Raw genomic sequence first — 24,268 nt, forward strand, 5'->3', positions numbered from 1 at the left:
CTGAATCATTTTGGAATTATTTTCTTTTGCTTGGGAAGATTATTGATCTTGTCGTTCCTTTTGGGGAAACTTAAAGTCATATTTCACCTTTTTTGATGGTTGTGGGGCTTGAACTCTGATCCTGGGTGCTTAGCTACAGCACCACCTTCGGGTTTCTGGTGGTTAATTGAAGGTTAGGCTCTCATGGACTGTCCTGACAAGGCTGGCTTTGAACCACAATACTCTGGTGTCAACCTCCTGAGTAGCTAAGATTAAAGTAGTAAACCACCAGTTCCTGGCTCATATTTGCATTTATGTGCACTGAATGACACTGTGTAGACAAAAAATGGAAATTTTAACCAAATGATGACATTGCAGCATTTCAGAAAAATTGAAGTGGCAATAAATATGTCCTCCTTTTCCATTTTGTAACATTAATGACTGATGAGCTATGGGACTCTTACATTAGCATCCTCTGCCATCTCTATAGGTGTATTTAGTTTCAGGAAATGTAAATAGAGAAATATAGAAATAATAAGATTTTTAGAAAGCAAAGGAGATAAGGTATGAAAGAATAGCATAGAAGGAGATACATTTTTCAAACAGAGATTAAGAGCTAGCCTAAGAGATTTAGAATGCTAAAGGCAATGAGGAAAAGCCTAGTTGACAACTAGTTCTACAATAACCAAAAATGGTTCTCAAGAACAGTTTCTGGTATACCTTAATTACTATCATTTATTCCTTCCATCTGGAGTTATTCTTTATTTTCTGTCACAACTTTTAATTAGCCTCTGACTTTTTGGTGCCATAATTGACCAAAAAGCTTTCAAGATTACACATAGCCTACCCTTCTCTTTGTCATTATCAGTGATGACACAAATTCTGGAATCGTTGAATTTCCAGAATTAAACTTTAACTGACATCTAAGCACATTCCTGGCATTAATTGCTGTGACTTAATGAACAAAACTTTTTTCAACACAGTATCCTCATATAAGTAAAGTACATGAATCAGGTGTCAGTATGGAAGGACCAATTATATATTCCAAGTATGGGTTATTTATTTTGCATTTACTGTTTTTTTGTGTGTTTTTTTTTAATTTGTTTTTTTTCTTTTTGCCAGTCGAGAGGCTTAAACTGAGCGGTAGGGAATTTTCCTGAGCTTTTTTTTTCTTGCTCAATGCTAGCTCTCTATCACTTGAGGCACAGCACCACTTCCAGTGGGGTTTTTTATGCATTACTAAGGAATTGAACCCAGGGTTTCATGGATGGTAGGTAATCACCGTACCATGAAGCCACATTCCCAGAGCCCTAAATAACTTTCTTAAGATAGCAATACATTTTCATTACGTAACTACGTATCATAATTTTGTCCAGGTGCTAGAAAATGATGTAGAAAACAATACAATACAATAAGTCTAGTAAGGCTGGATGGACAATAAAGAACTGTCACTGTCTAGCCAGGGAACAGAGGGGCTTATCTCATGGAGCTGTTTCAACAAGCTGAGCAAGACAGCTCCTGACCCAGAGCCAACCTCCAGAATGAGAGGGCCTCCTTGGGTTCCAGCCACATGGGGATGCTGGGCCCCCTGCTCCAGCACCTATTCAAACAGTTCTTGTGAGAGATAGAGAAAAAAAGTCAAAATTACAATTAAGTCTGGTGCCAGTGGCTCAGAATTCTAATCCTAACTACACAGGACGCTGAGATGTGAGGATCATGGTTCATAAACAGCCCAGGCAGGACCGTCTGTGAGACTCTTACTCCAAAGAACCACCATAAAATCAGAAGTAGTGCTCTGGGCTCAAGTGGTAAAGCACTAGCCTTTTGCTGAGGCTCTCAGGAACATCACCTATGCCTAGAGTTCCAGCCCCACGACTGACAAGAAGTGGACTTCCTACAACAAGAAGTGGATTGAATAGCACCCATTGTCCTAGGGAGCAAGTTAGCGAAGTCAGGCAGAGCTTCCTGTGAAGTTGAAGTCATAACTAGGTCACCTGGCTTCTCTCTGCCTTGGTTTCACCAGCTACAAAACTCAACAGAGTGAAGGATCCTCTTCCTCATGGGTATAGGGTAATTATGAAAGAGAGCAATGTTTTGTTTCATAATCCCACATCTGTTACAAAATTAACAAGCCCCACCTGAGCCCTTTCCGGCTACCTTCCTGTTATTTGCTCACAGAATTGCGGAGAACCTAATCTAAAGGCTGCTCCCTCTGTACCTAGCCATGCTCCGGAGATCCCTCTGTATAAATCCCTTGTTTCCTCATAACTCCTCTGAGGAGAATGAGGTCTAATGGTTGTGACCCTACTCAGAGCTTCACCTGTGGTCAAGAATCGACTGCTGTGATTTTTTTTTTTTTTTTTTTGCCTGCTCAAACTGACTTAAGAAACAATTCAAGCCACAGGAAAATCAAAAACCACAAGCAGACCAGAGACTCCAACAAGAGACAGGTTAAGGACAGAAGGGAGATACAGGATCTTCCAATCCCCCCCCAAAAAAAAAATCAACGAACTCTTTTTTTTTACCTTTTATAAAAAATTTTTTCTAAAAGTTTTTTTTTAATTTTTAATTTTTAACTTGAATTTTTTTCTATTAATTTTTCTTCCTCTCATAATTTTTATTTTAGAGGATATGTGTGTGTACTTTTTTTTCTCTTTAATTTTTTTTGTTTAGCTCTACTGATCATTTGATTCTTTCTTTCTTTCTTTCTCACTCTTTTCACTTTTTCTTCTTTTTCATTCTTCTTTGCGTGACTTAATTGTTGTTCTGCTCATCCTCAGATATGCCAATAATTGATTATTAGATCTCAATGTGTACACACTTCATCCAGAAATTTATTACTCAATTTAAAACCTCTTAGACTTAAATTCCTTAATAGCGGTACTACCTCTTTATACGTACATAATATTTTAAGCATATTTATTTTTAAGTTTTTCACATCTCCTTTATATCCCTCCCCTTCTCTTATTCTATCCATATTCTTCTCTAAATATTATGTTTTCATTTTGCATAATTTTTAAATGTTGCACTTCTTAATTTTTAATTTTTGTTTTTCTATTTTTTCTTAACTTTTCTTTCTCTTTCTTCTTATTTTCTCTCTCTACTATCATTCTATCCAACCTATTTCCTGCTTTGAGATTAGGATTTAGTTAATTTAACTCTCCCACTGCATTTCCACATCCGTATATGCCGATTTTTACCCATATCTCACCCTAAAAATAATAATTTCTCTTTGCCAAATTCATCTTTGTGGTTCGTAGCCCCTTAATACATAATTGTTTGTATCTGTTGTATCTGGTGTATCTGGTGTATCTGTTGAACTAGATTGTATCTGCAGATATTTGACTGTAAAACTACAGACTTTGGTTGATGCTTGCCTTAAAATAGTGTGCTAGCACAAAATCAGCGTTACTTTCATCCCAAATTGGCAGAGCAACCTGGAAAAACACAAGAAAAATGGCAAGTCCGGGTATCTCAACTCCCACTCATGATAATCAGGGGTCAGAAAAGATAATCAATAATCCAGAGGAGAGGTCCCCAAAAGCTCTACAAACCCTACTGGTAATTATGGTCAATGAAAAGATTGAAAACCTGCAAAGGACTCTGAATGAGCGTGATAGGGAGACAGAGGAGGAAAAAAATTTAATACAAGAATATCATGAGCGTGAGGAAGCTACTCAAAAATTGATACATAATTGCATGAGCAGATTGAGAACACTCAAAGAGAAATAAAGGAATGTCGTGAGCAGGCTGAGATCACTCAAAGAGAACTACAGGAACTGCGTGAACGTGAAGAAGCTAATCAGAGAGAAATACAGGAATTGAGAAAGCGGGATGAGAATGCAGAATGATCACTAAAGGCATTCATGGAATCCATAAACAGAGAACTGAAAGATGTCAGGGAGACCACAAAGGGAATGCTGAATGGAACCCAATAGAAGGAAGGGGAATAACCAATCAACTAAATAATTTGAGAATAAACACTGAAAACCAAATTAAGGAAGTAAGGAAGTTCACACAAGATCTAAAACAATGCTCCAACAAATAATTTGAAGCCATCAAAGCTGACCAACTAGAAGAAAAAGAAATTCAAAACAAAGTAAAAGTCTTGATAGTAGGTTAGGTCATGCAGAAGATCGAATCTCGGAGTTGGAAGACAGCCTAGGTATTATAGAGAAAGGACATACCACCATCCAAGACAAATCCAAGAAATATGATAGATCTATTCAACACTGGGAAGACACCATCAGAAGGCCTAATCTGAGGATAATGGGTGTAGAGGGGAACCTAGAAACAGAAGTTAATGGTCTAGGAAATTTGTTTAACAGGATCCTATCAGAGAACTTCGCAAACATGCAAAAAGATAGGCCATTCAGATACAAGAAGCTTTTAGAACTCCAAAAAGACCAGACCAATATAAGACATCCCACCATCAAATTATAATCCATGCAGGATCAATTCAGCCCAAAGAAAAGATCCTTAAAACTGGCAAGGAGAAAAGATCAATCACCTATAAAGGGAAACCAATTAGAATCATCTCAGATTTCTCAGCGGAAAAAATCATAGCAAGAAGAGCCTAGAATGATGTATGCCATGCCCTAAAGACAAACAATTATCAACCAAAATTCTGTACCCAGCTAAACTCTCCTTCTTAACTGGAGGTCAAATAAAAACCTTCCATAGAAAAGAAAAATTAAGACAATATATCTCCACCAAACCAGCTCTACAAAACATTCTTAAAGACGTCCAACACATAGAAAACTAAGGAGATAACAATAAATGCCAGGAAATCGCACCCAAACTGAGAATCCAAGAACCATAAGAAGAACCCAGTAGACGCAGCCCCCAAGAAGATGGATAAAATGACAGGTACTCCAAAATACCTCAGTCCTATATCTCATCATTAACAACTTAACTCTCCAATTAAGCGACTTAGACTATCAAGTTGTATTAAAAAGCAAGATCCTTCTATCTGCTGCCTTCAGGAGTCACATCTTGCCCATAAAAACAAACACATTTTGAATGTGAAATGCTAGAACAAATCTATCAAACAAACGGCCCCCATAAACAGGTGAGAATTGCAATCCTAATATCAGATATAAGAGCCTTCAAATTAAAATTCGTGAGAAGAGATAAAGAAGGTTATTACATACTAATTAAGGGATCTCTCCTTCAGAAGGATATTACAATTCTAAATATCTATTCGCCAAACAAGTGAAAACCCAAATTTATCCAAGAAACAGCACTTTCCCTCAAATCTCACAGAGATACAAAGACACTAATTGTTGGGGAATTTAACACACCACTCTCCCTACTAGATTGATCAACTCGGCAAAAACTCAACAGAGAAACTGTAGATCTAAAAAACTGCATAGATCAACTAGATTTCACAGACATCTACTGAATATTTCACCCAGCAGCATCAGAATACACATTTTTCTCGGAAGCACATGGAACATCTTTCAAAATAGAACACATTTTAGTCCACAAAGCAAACTTGTCCAAATTCAGAAACATTGAAGTTATACCTTGCATTCTCTCAGGCCACAAGGGAATAAAATTAAAATCAACACCAAAAGCCACCAGAGAAAATCCTGTAACTCATGGAGGCTGAAGAACACACTGCTGAATCACTAGTGGGTCATAGAAGAGATTAGAAAGGAAATTCAAATGTTCAAAAACACATAAATTACCAGCTCCTTTGGGACACAGCAAAGGCAGTACTCTGGGGCAAGTCTATAGCTCTGAGTTCCTACATCAACAAATTGGAGTGATATGAAACCAACAATGTAGTGACACATCTAAACCTCCTTGAAAAAGAGCACCAAGATACACCCCAATCCAGTAGAAGCAAAGAAATAATTAAAATTAAATCAGAAGTTAATGAATTAGAATCCAAAAAAAATCATAGAAAGAAGCAACAAAACAAAGGTTTGTTACTTCCAAAAAATTAACAAAATTGACAGACGCTTAGCAAATCTTATCAGAAAAACAAAGAACACACATAAATAAACTCAGAAATGAGAATGGAAACATCACCACAGAATCAACCAAGATTCAGAACATTATAAGGAAATATTTCTCAAAATTTCATGCTAATAAGTTTGAGAACTTAGCAGAAATGAACCTTTTCCTAGGAAATATTGACACGCTGAAACTAAACCAAGAGGAGTTAAACCATCTTAACAGGCCCATATCAAGCATTGAAATAGGAACAGCAATAACAAACCTCCCACCTAAGAAAAGTCCAGGCCCAGATGGCTTTACAGCAGAATACTATAAGGCCTTCAAAACAGAGCTCACACCAATACTCCTCCAAATCTTCAATGAAATTGAAAGAGAAAGTTCACTACTGAACTTATTCTATGAAGGCATCATAACTCTCATCCCAAAACCAGGCAGGAACTCATCACAGAAAGATAAATATAGACCCATTTCTTTGATGAACATTGATGCAAAACTTCTCAACAAAATTTTGGCCAATCGACTTCAACAATTCATCCAAAAAATCATACACCATAATCAAATAGGATTAATTTCAGGGATGCAAAGCTGGGTCACATCAACAGGAGCAAGGATAAGAAACACATGGTTATCTTAATAGTTGCAGGAAAAGCATTTGACAAGATCCAGCGCCCCTTTATGATGAAGGATCTGGAAAAATTAGGAATCCATGGAACTTTCTTCAATACAATAAAGACTATATATGACAAATCTACTTCCAGCACTATACTTAATGGTGAAAAAATAAGCCATTTCCTCTTAACTCAGGAACGAGACAAGAATGTCCACTCTCTCCACTTCTCTTCAATCTAGCATTAGAATGCGTAGCTACAGGAATAAGACAAGATGTAAACCTAAAGGGGATCCAAACAGGGAACGAAGAAGTAAAACTCTCCCTCTTTGCAGATGTCATGATCTTGTATTTAAAGAATCCCATAGACTCCACTCCCAAATTCCTCAAGCTGATTCAAAACTTTGACAAAGTAGAAGGGTATAAAATTAACCCTCAAAAAAATGGCTTTTCTCTATACCAACAATGAGAAAAGTGTGGCTGAAATTAGGAAAGCATCTCCATTCTTAATAGTCCACAAAAAATAAAATACCTAGGAATTAACTTAACCAAAGAAGTGAAGGACCTCTATGATGAAAATTTTAAAAACCTGAAAAAGGAAATCAAAACAGATCTTAGAAAGTGGCAGAAACTCCCATGCTCCTGGATTGGAAAGATCAACATCGTGAAAATGGCCATCCTTCCCCAGGCTCTCTACAAATTCAATGTGATACCCATCCATATTCCAACCTCATTCTTCAAGGAAATAGAAGAGGCAATCCAATAATTCATAGGGGACAAAATAAAAGACCTCAAATATCAAAAATGATCCTCAACAGAAAGAACAGTCCTGGAGGAATATCAATACCGAATTTCAAACTCTACTACAAAGCCATAGTAATCAAAACAGCTTGGTACTGGCACAAGAACAGACCTCAGGACCAATGGAATAGAATTTAAAATCCAGAAATGAACCTACATACCTATAGCCATTTAATATTTGATAAGGGAGCTAACAAAATTGAATGGAAGAAAGACAGCTTCTTCAGTATATGGTGCTGGCAAAATTGGTTACCTACTTTTAGAAAACTAAAACTAGATCCTTATATATCACCTTGCAATAGAATCAAATCCAAATGAATCAAAGAAATCAGAGTCAAAGCAGACACTCTGAAAACTTTAGAGGGGAACAGGAGAAATCCTAGGTCTCCTTGGCACAGGCTGAAATTTTCTTAATAGAGACCCAGAAACACAAGAAATCAAAGAAAGGTTGGACAAATGGGATTGCATGAAATTGCAGAGCTTCCGAATGGCAAAGGACATAACTAGTACGATCATTATAAAGCCCATGGATTGGGAGAAAATCTTCACTAACCATACAACGGACAAGAGTCTCATATTTAAAGCATCACTGGAACTCAAAAAATTAACTCCCCCAACAACAAATCTTCAAAGAAACAACTGCCCAATAAATAAGTGGGCTAAAGACTTAAAGAGAAACTTCTCTGTAGAGGAAAAGAGGATGGCCGATAGACACATGAAGAAATGCTCAACCTCTCTAGCCATAAAAGAAATGCAAATCAAAACAACATCGAGATACCACCTCACCCCAGTTAGAATGGCTATAATCAAGAACTCTGATAACAACAGATTCTGGAAGGGATGTGGACAGAAGGGAACCTTACTATATTGTTGGTGTGAGTGTAAATTTGTTCAAGCTCTTTCAAAAGCAGTATGGAGGTTCATCAAAAGACTCCAAATAGAGCTCCCCTATGATCCAGCAATCCCACTTTGGGCACTTACCCAAATGTTCACAAACAAGACTTCACTAAAGCTACCAGCCCACCTATGTTTATTGCAGCCTTTTTTACCATATCTAAGATATGGAACCAACCGAGATGCCCCTCGGTAGATGAATGGATCAACAAAATGGGGTATATATACACAATGGAATTCTATGCCTCCATCAGAATGAATGACCTTGCTCTATTTGTTAGGAAATGGAAAGACTTGGAAAAAATTATAGTAAGTGAAGTAAGCCAGGCCCAAAGGAACATAGGTCCCATGGTTTCCCTTATTTTCAATAACTAGTATATATCTGAGTCAAGCAGAAAAGTTCATGTTAGGAAAATGAACCCTAAGGTGTGTATTCAAATTTTTTTTTCTTTCATACTATTGTTTCTAGTACATTTATAAGATTATTTCTTTGTTGCTTTTTATGTCACTCCCTCACGGTACAATCCCTGCTTTCACTGTATTTGATGTTATAATTTATGGAGGGGAAGGGAAAAAAACAAATCGTTTAAATAGGGATTACAGGTGGACCCATTGCAACAATGAGACGTAGAATTTGTATGTCAAAAATGAACTTTACCACTTTGGTAGGGGGAGGTGAAGGTCGGGTCAGGGTGCCGGGGGGAGGATGGGATGGGAAGGGGAAACAAAGTAGGAGGCTACAATGCTTGATAAGAAATGTACTCATTATCTTCCCAATATAATTTTAACCCCTCTGTACAATGTTTTCACAATTAAAAAAAAAAAAAAGAAAAAAAAGATTCGGCTGCTGTGGACTAAAAGTTAGGGATAATCCATCTAAATCAATGATTGCTTATGTTGCTACATGTCTACCATTCCAACTATACAGTACCAGGCCTGGTGGAGCATACCTGTCACAGATATGAGGACCTCTATCCAGTCCAGCCAGAGCATATATTGAGGCTCTGCTTCAGAAATGCCCAAGACAGAAAGGTGGCTCCTCACAGACAGGGAGAGGACACAAGTAGTGGGTCATGGTGCCCCCAGAGGGGTGTCTGACCCGGGGTAGGGGTGGTTTTGCGGCAGCCACTCACAAGTGCTCCTGGGAGAAGTTGCTTGAGGCTGCTCCAGGTGGGGCGAGCAGCGATGGCAGTGGCATTGCAGACACATGGCCTCAGAGAAGAGAACCAGGCCCAGGGAACAGGTTGGGGCTTTACATGCCCTGGCAGTGTGCAATTGCCTGATGTTTGAAATTCCGAACCTTGGGAAGGCAGGGAGGGGGCTGGGGCATAGGCAGGCATCTCAATTTCCTTCTATATTCCAGTCACCTTGTGTCTCTTCTCACCACTCAGCCATCTCTACCTTCCTCAACTCCTGGTAATGGTGTAAAGTAACAGAGGGAATCCAGGTGCTACCAGGCAGCATGGAATGTGGGCGTGGCACCATTCTTGTATCTCATTGGTCATAAAGAACAATGAAAGAATGAGGGTGTGGCCAGAATCCTGTGATGCAAACAGTATGTGAGGAGTCAAGAAGATAGCAGCTCCCCCAGCCCTTTTCCCAGGGAACAATGTCCAATTCAGTTGGAGACAAGAGGGTGACCTGCTTTAGCCGGATGGCTGCACAGATTGTTGTGTATGGCTATTTGTTCCCAGTCCCAGACCTTGAACTGAGTATATGGGCACAGTCTGTGAGCTGCTTTTGCTCAAGGCTGGCCTTCCACACTGTAGCCACAGGGATTCTGGCTTTGTTGGCACTGAAGTTGGACTTTCTTTCCTAGGGTGACTTTGACCATGATCCTCCCATCATAGCCTTGTAAGTATCAAGGAAGACTGTTGAGAGCCACTGGTGCCTGCCTAATCATTGGTCTTACTGATGTTCTTGGACAGACTGGTGAGTTCCATATACTTGGGTTTAAGTGGTGGGAGCTGTAGCCCACAGTTGGAATCCTGGTCCTGCCACCTCCAAATGGAAGGCGATCCTTAGAAATTTATTCCTGTCCATATGATTACCGATGGAATATGATGTATGTCATGATTGAAAGAGCATTTCTTCAATGATTCTAGGATAAAATTATATACAATTATGTTATAGGACACTAATCAATGTTAATTAATGCTTTATGAAGCATTTAAACAATCACATTCATAAAATGGAGGCATAATGAAATACCTAAGAATTACTATAATATTACATAATATAAAGGTGCCATTTTTCTGCCAGGACTGGGATTGGAACCTATGGCCTTGGTAACTCTGTTGCACTGTGTGGGAAGTGGAAGCTGGCCTCCTTGAAGTCAAGAAATTCAAGTCTTTTCTTTAGGCCTGAAATAGATCCCCACCACTAGAAAACATCCTATTCATGTACAATTTACATATATGATTTATATTTATATACATATGGTGACTCCATATTGCATTCAGTGATGTTATTTTATTTTTTTGTTTTATTCATGTATTGACAATTTATTTTGACTATTATACCACATAAAAATTGGTTACATTGATTACATAAGATATAGGTCTGCATATGTATTCCACTTCATACGTGACACCCAAGACTTTCACAGAAAAGGAAAACGTGTCGCCATCAACTTCTTACTCCACAATTCAATTTTGGGGAGTGCTGGCATCTGAATTCACGGCCTACAAGCCTACAAGGCCCAATTAATGAATGGGTTAGTGTCGGCACTCCATCCTGGGGCAAACTGAGCTGACCGGCTGTTCCCAAGACCTGAGATCAAGCCCCAGGTGTTAGCAAAATAAGAACAGATTGACATGCAGATGGCAGTTCGCTAATAAATATTTATTTTTATAGAGTGTTAGAGATGTCTATAAATTATTCAGTTATATAGACTGCATTCCTATCAATTCCTGGGTGCTAATCATGCGTCCATGTAATTAATGTTATTGTTTTCATCCTTATACTAGTAATGAAATCAATCACTGTCCTGAAATTATTGTGTTCCTGTAATAATATTCTTCTTATGCTTCATAAATATTAAATAAAATCAATTAGCCTCCTGAAATGATGCTGCCTAAATTTATAGGAGCATCATTCATGATCAACTCATTGAACCTTGACACTGATAACATTCCATTTTTCTTCCTATGGATGGCAATCATTTTCTTAGTATCTCCTGCCGTTGGTTGGTATTAGGAGGGGGATTCAAATCAGGGCCTAGGTTGCCACGTGGGCCTATGACTTCCCAGATATTCTGGCAGCCTACAGCAATGCAAGGTGAAGTACCCTTTGCAATAGTATCATTCAGACCCATGAGGGTCACCGAGCAAAGGAAGAAAACATAAAAAGGCCACATTTTTTCTGTGCATAGCTTTCCCTGCAAGACCTGGGGGTCTAGGATCCCAGAAGTAGCTCTAGGTCTAGTGGCTGTACCCCAGCCTAGGGTGATTGAAGCTGAGGCAGAGTTGCCACAACCTGAATTCAAGCCCATACTGAGAAAAGTAAAATAAAAAAAAATTAGCTCCCTGGCTTGCAATTGGTGATATTTATTCTTCCAGGCATTGGATTTGAACCCAGGATCTGGGTAAATCTAGTGAGGGATAAAATTGTAAGAGTGAGACTAGAAATGTGGCTTAGTGGTAAAGAGTTCGCTTAGCATGCATGAATGCCAGGGTTTAATCCTCAGTGTCCCATACTCAGAAAAATCCAGTAGCTGTGGAGTGACCCAAGTGGCTAACTTGAAGAAAAGGAGTTCACAGACAGTACCCACACCCTAAGATCAATCCCAAGGACTGCCAAAAACAATAGACGAGATGTCAGTGGCTCACACATGGAACTTGAGAATCTCAGGTGGCTGGGAGCTGAAGATCACAGTTCAAAGAAAGCCTAATCAAAGAAAGCCTTTTAGATGCCTATCTCCAGTGAACCACGACAAGACCCCATGTGGCACTGTGGTTCAAGTGGTAGAGTGTTCTCCTTGACTTGAGGGGCACTGAAACATGCACAGTGGAAGTCAAAACGAGGGTGAAAGTTAACCCCTTTGAGTCGGGTGATCCTGACGGTCATAGGCCAGATTGGAGGGGAGGTATGGCACCCTACGAGACCTGTGAGAGGGACTTGCAAGACCCAGACCCCTATCCCATGGAGTGGCCAAGGGGTGGGGAAGTAACCTACTGGAAGACCTACCCTGGAAAGTAAGGGCCACCCGAGAACCCGGACTCTAGGCCACGGGATTCACTTCCCCAAGCGTATCCATTCAATCTGTCACCAGGGGCTAACAGGCCCTTGGAGTAGTATCCATGGGAAGCTAAGGATCTTAAAGAGCTCCACAAGGCGGTGGCAGAGGATGGCCCAAACTCTCCTTGGGCCCAGACCCTATTACAGGGCATTGCTTATCACCCATGTGTCCCTAAGGACTGGCTGGATGTGGCCAAAGCCGTCCTTACTAGTTCTCAGTTTATTAAATGGTGTGCATTTTTGAGGAGGAATGCAGAGTGTGGGCGGAGAATAACTGGCAAGCTCAACCTGCGATAGCTGTTACTTATGCCATGTTAGCAGGGATGGGGGAAGGGTACTCCACTGACATCCAACAGGCCACAATACCTGGCCCGTACTGTGACCAGGTGAGGCAGGCATGACTTGCTGCGTGGTACAAACTGGATGATAGGCCTACTGAGTCCCCCATAGCAGGAGTGAGACAAAAACTGGGTGAGCCTCTACCAGATTTCATAGACCGAATCCAATCAAGCATTCACAGCAAGCTGCCGGAAGGGAACCTCCATGATCAGTTTGTAAAGCAGCTGGTCTGGGAAGGGATGAATGCAGACCACAGCATGGCCTGCATAGGATTGAGAGAGAGTTCTCTGGGCAGCTGGGTGGTGGCCTCCCAGGATGTGGGAACACAATAGCACCAGTTCCAATCATTAGCTTTAGCTTTAAAGGCTCAGACATCTGCAATGACTGAGGCTATTACCCAGGCATTGGCAGCCCAGGGCCAAGGAACCCCAAGATCATCTGGGAGAGGACTTGTTTTAAATGCAGGCAGGAAGAGCACTTTAAGAGGGACTGTTTACAACAATCCCCCACCAATCGGCCTGGGGGCAAACCATCCCCTACACTCTGCCCCACGGGCAGGGAGGAGTACAAGTTTGATTTAGATGGGAAGCCTTTAAACTAGGAGAGGGGCATCCTCCAGTCCCGCTAACTCAAGGAGTAACCCCCTCTGCTGAGAAGCCCAGGCAGCCTTGTGGCAGGGTGACCCAGGCCCATTGTACCGTCCCCCTGGTGGAAGGACTCTGCCCTAAAATGAGTATTCTCGTAGGCGGAAAGAGGTTTCACTGCTTAATTGACACTGGGGGCAGATTGAACCATACTCAGGGAGGAGGAAGTGCCCTTGAACTGGAAGCTTTCACCTGGGCCCCTGTTATTGGGGGTAGAGGGCAACACCCAGTTCCAAGAGACGGTTGCCCTTATGACATGGACTAGCCCAGATGGAGAACAGGAAAAGATATGCCCTTTAGTGGCAAAGAAAACTCCCTGCCAATTTACTAAGACAAGACATGCTAAGACAAATGTATGCTGTGGTCACTACAGACCATCAAGCATCCTATGATGATATCCTGGATGGGGATGAAGCACAAAGGCTTAAACAGGTTCTAGAGGGAGTTAAGGAAAAGGATTTTTGTAACTTTCATAATTACAGAGAAGAACATAGGGGACCCACTCAGGTGCACCACCAACCCTAAAATGTCACTTCCTCCGGAGTACCTCCCATTAGGTGGAAGCCGGGAAGCCCAATCTGGATGGAGCAGTCACCATTGACCATATCTAACACCAATATTTGTTATTTCAAAAGCCTCCTGGGCTTGGCATATGCTCCAACATCTACATAAGATACATGAAAGGATGGAGCTAATAAGAACGCCCCTAAGAAGCATGCCGTGGACTCCTGCTGTACCATCAGAATATACCTTGGTTGTAAAAGATTATTTTTTTCTATCCCCCTGACATGACAATGGAGGGGACCTGACCCCCTAGTTACTATGGGCAGGGGATTTGGATGTGTTTTTCCCATAGGGGAGACAGCCCCCATTTGGATCCCTGCCAGGAACCTTAAGTTTTTACCCCTTTCCTCGATACAAGAGGATGCCCAAAGATAAACTAACAAACAAGGAAAGAAAAACAGCCATGGGCTAGGCTTGTGTTTAAAAGAGAAAATCCAGAAAGATAACTAATAACTATCCCCAAGGGCAACCAGCCCTTGAGAAGCTCTTGTGTTCTCTAACAATTGCAGATGGCGATACTCCAGCTGTTTGCTGTCCTGACACTCCCAGTCCTGGCAATGGACCTACGGAATCTGCATCAACTTCAACAGTTGACCTGGGCAGTGATCAGCACTGGCAATGCAGAAATCATCAATAACACCACAAGAGAAGCTGTCCCTTTGACCTGGTGGCCTGACTTTCATTTTGATCACCGTATGTCATTTTAATATTACCTGCTTTAATTGTTCTTTTACTAATTGCTTGTATGGCGGCATTGTATCTATACTTACTGTTAAACAACCACCTTTTGTTACAAGCCCCACCTCTGGACTCTGAAGTGGCAAAGACTGCTATTCCATCCTTCACTAATGTTAAAGGACTGGTAATGACATTTCCTGGCCTGGTAATGCTTTTGCTAATGGTTTTTCTATGCCTTCCTTGCATTATACCTACACTGCAAAACTCGTTTGAGCTTAGCCAGCCTGTTACATAAGATCAAGCTCCAAGTGAATGAATTTTCCCTTTAGAGGAATCGCAGCCAGAGACAGGTAAGAGGGAGTGTCAGTCTAACCAACCTAAATACAGGGCCTTCAGCTTCACTCTGAAGAAATTCCCGATGACGAGTAAGGCAGATAAGGCAATCCATCCAATGTAAGACAGGTGGGTTTGCTTCTTTAAACAAAGATGGGGGAGATGATGTTGGGAGCCATTGACAGTAAAGCTCAAAGGTCCTTTTGACCCCTGTCCTAGCTTAAAAGCATGTACAAGGAACTTGCTTACTTAAAAGACACCAGGTGCCCAGGATTGCTTTGCTATGTCTGCAGTTTGTTTTAAATTTTCCTTGTTTTTCTGGACTATAGTAGAACGGCCTAAGTGTGGGGGCCCACGAGGATGTACCATGCCACATGTGTGGAACTCCCAATACCCAGGTTGCTCCCACGTTCTAAAGAGGACAACCTTACGAGATACTGATACTGACTTTTATATATGCCCAGGAAATAATTGAACTGCTTCGGACATTTCTAACTGTGGTGGGACTGATGTTTATTACTGTGCTAGGTGGGGATGTGAGGCAACTGGGACAGGCTCTTGGATCATGCACAAGGGCCCTCCCTATCCTTGTCTGGTGAATCTCGACCCCCAGACTTGCCTCAAAACCCCTGTGTGGCAAATCCTATTCTTACAAATGTAATCCTGATAAAACAAGAAAAAAGTGAGGGGGAATCTGCAGGGCACATGGGCAGCAAAGAGGTGCTGAGAGAGTAGAGTGGGCTGAGCCCAATTTGCCTTAAGTTCAGTGTGGAACCAGCCTGTGAAAGCTTAGTTGCCTGATAGGGTGTGACCTTGACAGTGATTGGTTCCTCTTCCTCCCCTGCCATGCCACCCACCCTTTTTGGCTTTAAAAATGGCTGCTCTCTGTTAAAAAATGAGTTTTTCTTCCTGCTTGATTTGGCTCCCCACTGTGTCTGATTGTCTCCCGAGCTGAGGGAGGCTAAGGAACGGGCGAGCGCAGCACTGACCTTTCCTCAGACCCCGTTCATCTTTCATTGGACAGACACAGACTCAACACCTAGGTATATTTTTGCCAGTTCTTATTTTGAACTCAAGGCCTGGGCACTGTCTGTAGCACTCTACTACTTGAGCCACAGTCCCAATTCTGACTTATTCTGTGCATGTGCTACCAAGAAATCATACCCAGGGCATCTTGCATGTTAGACAAGCACTCTCTCAATAATCCACATTCCCAGCTCCCTCATCTTTTCCTTAATGGTAGTTTTTTACATAAGTATGTTGCCATTTTATGTCCCCAAGTTTAATTTTCTGAATACTGGATACTTCTACGAAACCTGTTCTTCTCTTCCCCTGACTGGTTTGTTACTGTTCTTGCATTGGCCTCATAATAAAATGTAAATAAAATCTGCTGAGAGCTTCAGTGTATCATATAAGGACACAGCCTGGAACCCTGGAAGAGAAAAGCCATGGGTCTGAAATGAAGAGAATGATGCAGTATGCATAAGGAGCATATCTGAAAAATAAATTAGTAAATAAAAGGAGAAGCATTGCGTAAGGTCTGTTTGCATTCTGGGAGGTAGTATACAGATTAAGTAGGTAGAGCACTGAAAATTTTTTGTGACCCTACTAAGGCTTAAACCGATGCATTTCTCAGCTGTTTTTCCCAAGGCTGAGGCTTTACCTTTGCCACAGCTCCACTTCCAACCATCTGGTCGTTAATTGGACATAAGCGCTTCCCAGGCTTTCCTTCCTGGTCAGGCCTGTGAATCCTGCTCGGCTTTCTCTCTTACAGCTGGAGCTCTACTCTCTGGAACACTGTACCACTTCTGGTTTACTGGTGGTTTATTGGAGATAAGAGTCTCACAGAATTCCTGCTCAGGCTGAATTTGAATGGCAATCTTGCAAACAGGATTCAATCGGCTTTCCTCAGGAAGACACCAAGGAGCCCCTCCATACAAAACCTTAGGCTAAATCTTGAGAGGCACTAGAGAAAAAGAGATACATGAAGACGAGTCTAGTGTGTTCTACATACATAAGGTTGGAGACACACAACTCTCATAATTATTAGATCATTATATAGACAAAAGGAGCAATGAAGACAGTATAAGGATCGCTCCAGATTTTGGTCCTCTCATCTTGAGACAGCAAATTTACTGCAGCTCAATGCTAAGTGACAGAACGTGCGTGTCCTGTGGACATTTGCTCCCAAATCCAGTGACACTCTTTTCTCACTTTTGGCTTCAAACCTGTGACCGAGAGGAGAAGATGAGGAGAGAAAATCCTTCTCAGAGATAACAGCTATAAAGAACATTGGGTAGATAATTTATAAATTCAAAACTTTGGAATGACCCTGTTAAGAAGTCAGATTGTCCAGATGAAAAAATGAAGAAGAAAAGAAAGAAGGTGCCAGTCGCTTCTCACTGTAATCCCAGCTTCTCAGGAGGCTGAGGTATAGAGAATCTGAGTTTGATCCCAGCAAGTATAGCAAAATCCATGACACTGTTATTTCTAAGAGATCACAGGAAAACCCAGAAGTGGGGCTGTGATTCAAAGTTAATGCACTACCCTTGAGCAAAAGGAGTTCAGGGACAATGCCTAGGCTCATAGTTAAACCCCAGGACCTGCCCCCTCAAAAAGAGCCTGTACCCCCATGTCTTTGGGTATGTATGGATATATTCCTAGAGGTGAAGCTCCAGAGTAGTTATGATGAATGGCATCAAGCTAGGAAATTTGTATTCAATAAAATGATTTCATAACAGAGACTGCTTTCACGACAGTGAATAATACAGAGCTCCCCTCTCTGTTCCCAGTGTAGCCTGAAGGTTCCTCTGCATCCCAGGTCTGCTGGAAGAAGTCTCTCTCATTGTCTGGACAGGCAGGCAAAAGCCCTCACTCCTGCACAGCTGTGTAACAAACAACTCCATCTGGGTCAGATAGTGAGGATGATTTTGGGCGGGCTCTGAAGGTCAGGAGAAAAAGGTCTCTTTGTACCCCAAACTATCTCTCTTCCCAGTGTTCTGGTTTGACAAGAAGCCTTCATTTGTGCCACCTCCTGTGGCAGGCCAAGTCCTGTGCACTTATCCTGCCTTTGTGAGACTATATTCCGGTGTTCAGATACAGTGCTCAATATAATTCAAGAGTCCTTCTGGCAGACAACTAGGGCACTGAACTTAATTGTTTCATTGCCAGTGATGATGGGCCTATGATGCCTCTCCTAGGTTTCTGGAAGCTTGGGAAATCCAAGCACATGTCTGATATCACAAAGGTCCCTGTCATCTAGGGATGGTGAATCTCATCAGGTTTTGAAACATTTGACCTCTCCTAGTTGGGCCCTGGGTGGCTAGGTTTTAGGGTTGAACACAGGGCCAGGGTGCTGACCATGAGCTCAGTGCAGAAGCCCGGTGCTTTACCATTTTGTGTAACAGCATCAATTCTAGTCTGTGTGTGTGTGTGTGTGTGTGTGTGTGTGTGTGTGTGTGTGTGTGTGTGTGTGTGTTTGTGTGTGTGTGTGTATGCACGTGGGTGCACAGGGGCACGGGCACATACACCATTCTTGGAGGTTGAACTCAGGACCTGAGCACTGTACCTAGTTTCTCTTGTACAATCATAGCTTTCTACCACTTGAACCACAGAGCTACTTCAGTATTTTTTTTACTGTTGTGGTCCTGAGAATTCAAACCCAGGGTTTCATATTTGCAAAGCACTCTACCCCTAAGGCATATTCCAAGCCCTCTACTTCAGGTATGTTAGTTTGTTTCTCTTTATTTTATTATTGTAGGAGTTGATGTCTTGGCCTGGATGCTGTCCTTGAGCTCTTCAGCTTAAGTCTTGTGCTCTACCACTTGAGCCAAACACCATTTCAGCTTTTCTGGTGGCCCATTGGAGCTAAGTGTCTCAGGGACTTTCCTGCCCAGGCTGGCTTTGATCTATGATCCTCAGATCTCATCCTCCTGAGTAGCTAGGATGAAAGGCATGAGTGACAAGCACCTAGCTTCCACTTCAGGTTTCTTAGTGGTGAACTGGAGATAATACGCTCATGGGACCTTTTGTGTCTGGGATAATTTGGAACCCAGATCCTCAGATCTAAGCTTCCTGGGAAGGCAGGATGAGAGACCTCAGCTATAGACCCCTAGGCTGTGGCATCTGCTGCAAGGGGCCCATGGGTCCAAGCGGTGGAGTGCTAACCATGAGCCCAAGAGGTAAGGGTCAGAGCTTAGACCCCTATTTCAAGGTTTATGACTGAGAAAATACAAAACAAAACAATAGTCTGAAGTAGACAACTCACTAGTCTACAGTAATACATAATTTTGTCCCTGCCATGGATACATATATGAGCCTCAATATTCTTGTCTGCATAATCATCTCAGTGGGGAGATCTTACAAGGACTCAATGAAAGAATGCACCTGGTGAAGAACACAGCACATGGCACTCTTTTTATGATTAAGAACACAGCATCCTATGAAAGACTCAGCACCCAGCACCCAATGCACGATTCAGCACACTGCAACCTGTGAAGGACTCAGCACATAGCACCATGTGCAGTACTCAACACAGACTACCCTATGGATGACTCACACATAGCTCTGTTCCACAAGCTGTCATTAGACTTAGGGCACTCTAATCAATATCACCATTCTTTGAGGAACATTTCACAAACCACACAAGTTCACACCTAACAGTTTAGTGGGATTTTTTTTTTGGAGGGGGGGGGTTAGTCATGGAGCTTGAGCTTAAAGCTTGGGGATATTATTGTTCTAATAACATTTGCAAAAGGCTAGAACTCTACCACTTAGAGCCATATTTCAAAGAGTCTAGCAGACTTCCTGTCAAGTTTTAAAGCCCCAGAGAGGCCAGGATATCGGGGGTAAGCCAGGGTAAGCCAGGATGATGGGGGTAACCCATGGAGCTGGGTTGCAGCAGTTTATATCTGAATAAGTCAGGCTATGTTGAAGCTGTCAGCACCAGACTCCTAGCTTGCTCTTTCATGTGGTATTTGAAGTCCTGTCCTTCTATAGTTGCCGTTAGAACACTGTACCTCTTTTTGGAGGCAGTCCTGGGGCTTGAATAAAGGTTTTGACACTGTCCCTAAGCATTTATGCTCAAGGGTAGAACTCAATTGATTGAAAGACAGCAGAACTTCTGGGTTTTCTGTTTATGTGGCACTGAGGAATCGAGCCCAGGGCTTCATGCTCACTAGGTGAGCACTCAACAACCGAGCCCCAGGAGTGAACAGGTATAAATAGAGATTGATGTATATAAGCATTATATACACAGAAAGATGTCTGCATATTATTAATTTATAGATATTACTACCAATTATTACTTATTAAATTATTAATGATGTGTCCCAGTTAACAATTAATAAAGCATTAACTAAATTACTCAATATCCTTTTATTGTTTATCACATATGTACATATATCCATACACATAATTTCATATTTAATAGAATGAGACAGATATATATACATAGTTGAATTATGCATCATGTGTTACTACCAATTATTAGGTATTTATGTTTCCATGCAATTTTTATTCTGGTAATAATAAAATATTAAACTTAATCCACATCCTATAATTTTAGTGTCTAATTTTATCCTAGAATGATTCACTACTAATTCAATCTCCTTTTCATTTATTGTAGTGACAATTCTTCCACCTATGACATTTTTTAGATTTATGACATCCTATTACATATAGATTTGCATATATTACATATAGATTTTCATCTGAATTATACATCCTACCTGTCACCAAGCACTTTCAAAGAAAAAGAAAACATGTGTCACGCTCGGCTTCTTACTCCAAGATTACATTTTTTGGCAGTGGTGGGATCTAACTCAGGGCCTAGAAGGCTCAATTCATGAATGGATGACTGTCAGCACAGCAGCTTCTAGGCAATTCAGCTGCCAGGCACTTTCCAGGCCCTGAAATAGAACCCCGTATGCTGACCCCATATTGTGCTTAGTGTACTTATTCATTTTATTTTGGTTTTATTCATTTACTTACCATATATTTTATTGACTGTTATTACACATGAAATATTTATTACATTTATTACATAGGATATAGATTTGCCTATGTACGAAACTTCACACCTGATACCAGGTCTTTCACAGAAAAGGAAAACATGGGTCACCATTGGCTTCTTACTCCACAATTCAATTTTTGTGTGTGCTGGCATCTAAAGTCACAGCCTACAAGGTCCAATTCATGAATGGATGAGTGTCAGCATGCCAGCCTGAGGCATATTGAGCTCACAAGCATTTCCAGAACTTGAGATCCAGCTCCAGAGTTGACAAAATTAGAACAGATAGACATGCAGATGGTAGTACACAAATAAATATTGATTTTTATAGAGTGCCAGAGATGTCTATACATTATTCGGTTACATAGGCTACATTCCTATCAATTCTTGGGTATTTCGTATACCTCCATGTAATCAATATTATTGTTTTCATCCTTAATTATTAATTAAATCAACCACTGCCCTGGAATTATTGTGTCCATGTAATTAATAGTATTCTTTGAATGTGTCAAAAATATTCATTAAAATCCATTGGCCTACTAAAATCACTCTATTTATATAGTAGTATTCAGAAACAACTAATTCAACCTTGCTATTCATAATATTCCATCGGTATTCCAGTGAATAAGAAGGAGACTCATAGGATCTCCATCCATTGGTAGGGGTCAGGACCCGGCTTCAAACTCAGGGCCTATATTGCCATGTTGGCCTATGGCTTCCCTGGTAGCCCGCCAGCCTTCAGCAATACCAAGTTACCAACATTCTTCAACCGTGTCAATCAGAAGCAGGATGGTCACCTTGCAAAGAAAACAAATGTAAAACTGGTAGCCATCTGTAAGTTGCTAGTTTTTTTTTTTTTGGCTCTGGGGCCCTTGGCTGACTGAGAAGTGGGAGACAGTCTTCCTGCTCTGTGGTTGTGTGAAGAACATGTTGGTGTCCTGGCACACTGCAGAAGGCCTCATGACTGGGGAGTGTTCCCTTCTTTCCTCCTGACATCCAAGACCAATTCTGGCTTTTTCTTGAATGTGCTACTGAGGAGTCAAACCCAGGGCTTCTTGTATCCTAGACAACACTCTCTCACTAAATCACATTCCCAGCCCCCTCATCTTTTTCTTAATGGTAGTTTTTACATAAGTATGCTACCATTTTATGTCCTCAATTTTAATTTTCTGAATATTGGTTACTTCTAAGAAACCTGATCTTCTCTTCCCCAGCGTGGTTTGTGACTGTTCCTGCATTGGCCTCATAATAAAATGTAAATAAAGACTGCTGAGGATGACCTGCTTTAGGCAGATGGCTGCAAAGATTGTTGTGTATAGTTGTTTGTTAACACTCCTGGACCTTGAATTCAGGATCTGGGCACAGTCCGTGAGCTGCTTTATTGATGGCTAGCCCTCTAACACTGGAGTCATATGGCTATACTTCTTGCTTTGTTGGCCCTGAAGTTGGACAGGGTTCTCAAGGACTTTTCTGCCTAGGATGACTTTGACCATGATCCTCCTATCTCAACCTTGTAATGAGAAGTGTGATATATATAATCAGATAGAACTTTATTTGCATTTTGTATTAGATCTTCTTGAGGAATGCAGCTGCTATTCTACCCTCCCTTGAGCCCCAGACACTCCTGGATCTGGAGCTGAAATTAACGACCCTCTGGCAGGGAGTACCTGACAAAGTACACATTCCAGATCACTTTCCCCTGTGCCTAGGATCAGAGATAGTGGCTGCTTGGCAAAACCACTTCCCCTGGGTCGGGGTCAGAGATAGTGGACATCTGGCAACCACTTCTCCTAAGTTACCCTAGAAGTACAGTCTAATTAGTTTAGAGCACAATATCTTGTTAGCCTGACCAGTTATTAGCCCCAGCCCTTTTCCCACTTTGTATTGCACCAATCATCTGCTAGAATTATGATTTAAATTTCCCACGTGGTATATTAATTCATTGCCAATACATACTGAGGCCTTACCCCTACCAAAGAACATATAAAAAGTGTTGTAACCCTGTGCTTGGGGTCTCTCTCTGCAATCGGACATCAGTGCACAGAGGGGTCCGTGCTCGAGCTCGTCAATAAAAGACTCATTGCCGCTTGCATTGATCTTTGGTCCCTGGTGGTCTTTTGGGGGGGCTCCAAGTCTCCGGGCATTATAGTAAGTATCAACGAGGACTTCTGAGAGCCACTGGTGCCTTCCTAATCATTGGTCTTGCTGATGTTCTTGAAAGACCAGTGAGTCCCTATCCTCGGGTTGAAGTGGAGGTAGCTGGAGCCAACAGTTCGAATCCTGGTCCTGCCATCTCCAAATGGCAGGAGATCCTAAGAATCTCATTCCTATCCATATGAATACCAATGGAATGTGATGTCATGATTGAATGGGAAGTTCTTAAATGATTCTCGGATAAAATTGTAAACAATTAGATTATAATACACTGATCAATTTTAATTAGTACTTATGAAACATTTAAACAATCACATTCATTAAATGGAGGCATAATGAAATATCTCAGAACTGGGTGTCACATAGTATAGGGGTGCCATTTTTTTCTGCCAGGACTTATTTGTTAATTGTTATATCCCATTTTCTGAGTGTAATTTGGTATATGAAACTAGGATATATTATAAATCAATTATTCAAACAGTTTTTATCATAATATAGAGATAAATCCAAATTATATATATATATAAGCAAATTCCCCAAATTAAATATATTTAAACCATTAAAACTTTTAACAAAACTTAACACTTGCTGCAGTGTTCATTATGACAGGAGCCTTGTATAGAATAATTGAATTCCTCCTCCTACACATCTCTTGAACAACAAATATCTGTAATTATTTTGTTTTTGACATGTCAATCTTGACTTTATTCTTAAATGTGTGCTTATGTAAGAAGTACATGGCTTTAAATTTCATGAAAATTCTTTTATACTTACTTTTTGTTGAATTGTCTAGTTTAAGAAAATCAATTACACTTTATATATAAAACATGTTCTATGCTCCATTCAGCATGGCGTACTCTAACATTAGAACGATACAGAGAAGATTTGAATGGCCCCTGCACAAGGATGATAGGCAAATTCCTGTACCATTCCATACTTTTACAACAACAGATGTTGGAGGGGATGTGGCCACAAGGGAACTGTACTGCACTCTTTGTGGGGGTGTAAAGTTGTTCAACCACTTTGGAAAGTAGTATGGAGGTTCCTCAAAAGACTCCA

General features: G+C 41.1%; 1 non-coding gene across 1 annotated transcript; it reads left to right on the top strand.

The window, feature by feature from the left end:
- The first annotated feature begins 24,047 nt into the window (after positions 1-24,047).
- On the top strand, positions 24,048-24,150 carry LOC138809357 (U6 spliceosomal RNA). Its single transcript, XR_011366819.1, has one exon. It is a non-coding gene; the product is annotated as a U6 spliceosomal RNA (small nuclear RNA).
- Positions 24,151-24,268: the final 118 nt, after the last annotated feature.

This window comes from Dipodomys merriami, unplaced genomic scaffold (genome assembly GCF_024711535.1).
Source record: "Dipodomys merriami isolate MVZ:Mamm:240054 unplaced genomic scaffold, mDipMer1.0.p SCAF_494, whole genome shotgun sequence".
Lineage (NCBI taxonomy): Eukaryota > Metazoa > Chordata > Mammalia > Rodentia > Heteromyidae > Dipodomys > Dipodomys merriami.